Source organism: Mustelus asterias, chromosome 29 (genome assembly GCF_964213995.1).
Source record: "Mustelus asterias chromosome 29, sMusAst1.hap1.1, whole genome shotgun sequence".
NCBI classification, from domain to species: domain Eukaryota; kingdom Metazoa; phylum Chordata; class Chondrichthyes; order Carcharhiniformes; family Triakidae; genus Mustelus; species Mustelus asterias.
Window position 1 is genome coordinate 23,851,454 of NC_135829.1, and position 3,301 is coordinate 23,854,754.

Genomic DNA, 3,301 nt, shown 5'->3' on the forward strand with positions numbered 1-3,301 from the left:
GAATCCCTGCAGCACAGAAGGAGGCCATTCAGCCCATCGAGCTTGCACCAACAACAATCCCGCCCAGGCCCTATCCCTGTCCCCCATGCATTTACCATGCTCACCCTCCTGAAACTAAGGGGCAATTTACCGTGGTCAATCCACCTAACCTGCACATCTTTCAGACTGTGGGAGGAAACCGGAGCACCTGGAGAAAACCCACACAGACACGGGGAGAACGTGCAAACTCCACACAGACAGTGACCCGAGGCCGGAGTTGAACTTGGAACTGAATATTAAAGGTAAAAGTATTTAGCAAACCTGTAGTTCTTTCAATTCTATTTCCCATTCAAGGAGTAATGATAAGCAGAAAGGTTGTGTGCCATTTCAGTCACATACCTGACGGTGTGCGTAGCAATGATTTATAGAGTTATAGAGGTTTACAGCATGGAAACAGGCCCTTCGGCCCAACGTGTCCATGCCGCCCAGTTTTTGCCACAAAGCTACTCCCAATTGCCTGCATTTGGCCCATATCCTTCTATACCCATCTTACCCATGTAACTATCTAAATGCTTTTTAAAGGACAAAATTATACCCGCCTCTACTACTACCTCTGGCAGCTTGTTCCAGACACTCACCACCCTCTGTGTGAAAAAATTGCCCCTCTGGACCCTTTTGTATCTCTCCCCTCTCACCTTAAACCTATGGCCTCTAGTTTTAGACTCCCCTACCTTTGGGAAAATATATTGACTATCTAGCTGACCTGTGTCCCTCATTATTTTATAGACCTCAATAAGATCACTCCTCAGCCTTCTATGCTCCAGGAAAAAAAGCTCCAGTCTATCCAGCCTCTCCTTATAACTCAAACCATCAAGTCCCAGTGGCATTCTAGTAAATCTTTTAGAAACATAGAAACATAGAAAACTACAGCACAAAACAGGCCCTTCGGCCCCACAAGTTGTGCCGAACATATCCCCACCTTTTCGGCCTACCTATAACCCTCCATCCTATTAAGTCCCATGTACTCATCCAGGAGTCTCTTAAAAGACCCTATTGAGTTTGCCTCCACCACCATTTTCTGCACCCTTTCTAGTTTAATAATATTGGGCGGGATTTAATGACCTCGCTCGGACGAGATTGTAAAATCCTGCCTGAAGCCAACAGAGATTTCCGTTCTGTGAGAGAGAGGGGGGAAGCAATGCACCCAGTCACCCTCCCAAAAATTCAATGCCTCCCCCACAATGGGGTCACAGTAATGTCACTGGATTAGTAATCCCGAGGCCCTGGTAGGCGGTAAAATTCCAGCCATCCTTTCTATAATAGGGTGACCAGAACTGTACACAGTATTTCAAGTGTGGCCTTACCAATATATAAAAGCAAATTACTAGATGCTGGAACAAAGGGTCATTTGGACTTGCTTCTCGGCCTTTTGGCTAAGATCAAGTGTAGTATGGACAGGCTGCACTTGGTTGAGGTCATTAGGTTACATTTAAGCTTCATTTGAAGCAATTTTTAAAAGCGGCATCTCGGCCTTTTGGCTAAGATGCAAATGAGATCAAGCCTTGGAGGAGGTGAGTCTGCACCTACTCCAATCAGCTTAAGACCATAAGACCATAAGACATAGGAGCGGAAGTAAGGCCATTCGGCCCATCGAGTCCACTCCACCATTCAATCATGGTTGATTTCAACTCCATTTACCCGCTCTCTCCCCATAGCCCTTAATTCCTCGAGAAATCAAGAATTTATCAATTTCTGTCTTGAAGACGCTCAACGTCTCGGCCTCCACAGCCCTCTGTGGCAATGAATTCCACAGACCCACCACTCTCTGGCTGAAGAAATTTCTCCTCATCTCTGTTCTAAAGTGACTCCCTTTTATTCTAAGGCTGTGCCCCCGCGTCCTAGTCTCCCCTGTTAATGGAAACAACTTCCCTACGTCCATCCTATCTAAGCCGTTCATTATCTTGTAAGTTTCTATCAGATCTCCCCTCAACCTCCTAAACTCCAATGAATATAATCCCACGATCCTCAGACGTTCATCGTATGTCAGGCCTACCATTCCTGGGATCATCCGTGTGAATCTCCGCTGGACCCGCTCCAGTGCCAGTATGTCCTTCCTGAGGTGTGGGGCCCAAAATTGCTCACAGTACTCCAAATGGGGCCTAACCAGTGCTTTATAAAGCCTCAGAAGTACATCCCTGCTTTTGTATTCCAAGCCTCTTGAGATAAATGACAACATTACATTTGCTTTCTTAATTACGGACTCAACCTGCAAGTTTACCTTTAGAGAATCCTGGACTAGGACTCCCAAGTCCCTTTGCACTTTAGCATTATGAATTTTGTCACCGTTTAGAAAATAGTCCATGCCTCTATTCTTTTTTCCAAAGTGTACGACCTCGCACTTGCCCACGTTGAATTTCATCAGCCACTTCTTGGACCACTCTCCTAAACTGTCTAAATCTTTCTGCAGCCTCCCCACCTCCTCAATACTACCTGCCCCTCCACCTATCTTTGTATCATCGGCAAACTTGGCCAGAATGCTCCCAGTCCCGTCATCTAGATCGTTAATATATAAAGAGAACAGCTGTGGCCCCAACACTGAACCCTGCGGGACACCACTTGTCACCGGTTGCCATTCTGAGAAAGAACCTTTTATCCCAACTCTCTGCCTTCTGTCTGACAGCCAATCGTCAATCCATGTTAGTACCTTGCCTCGAATACCATGGGCCCTTATTTTACTCAGCAGTCTCCCGTGAGGCACCTTGTCAAAGGCCTTTTGGAAGTCAAGATAGATAACATCCATTGGCTCTCCTTGGTCTAACCTATTTGTTATCTCTTCAAAGAACTCTAACAGGTTTGTCAGGCACGACCTCCCCTTACTAAATCCATGCTGACTTGTCTTAATCCGACCCTGCACTTCCAAGAATTTAGAAATCTCATCCTTAACGATGGATTCTAGAATTTTGCCAACAACTGAGGTTAGGCTAATTGGCTCATGTAGATCAGGCCCAGGACAGAAGTGTAGGCCCTGTCCTGTCAGCTTGGATCGGAAATGTCTCAACTTGTTGAGACTCTGAATTGGACTTGATTTGATTGAATTGGAACAGTATTTAAAAAAATTTGGACTCGAAACGTCAGCTCTTTTCTCTCCTTACAGATGCTGCCAGAGCTGCTGAGATTTTCCAGCATTTTCTCTTTTGGTGGCCTCACCATTGTCTTATACAACTTCAACAAGACGTCCGATTTATGAAAGAGTTTGTGAAATAAATGCATTTTCCAAATACTTTCTTTAATGGAGGATGCTGGAGGATGGCAGAGTTTTAAT

The 3,301-nt window shown here is 45.3% G+C and overlaps 1 pseudogene; it reads left to right on the forward strand.

The window, feature by feature from the left end:
* Nucleotides 1-1,392: 1,392 nt before the first annotated feature.
* Nucleotides 1,393-1,544, forward strand: LOC144480617 (U2 spliceosomal RNA; annotated as a pseudogene).
* The last annotated feature ends 1,757 nt before the right edge of the window (nt 1,545-3,301 follow it).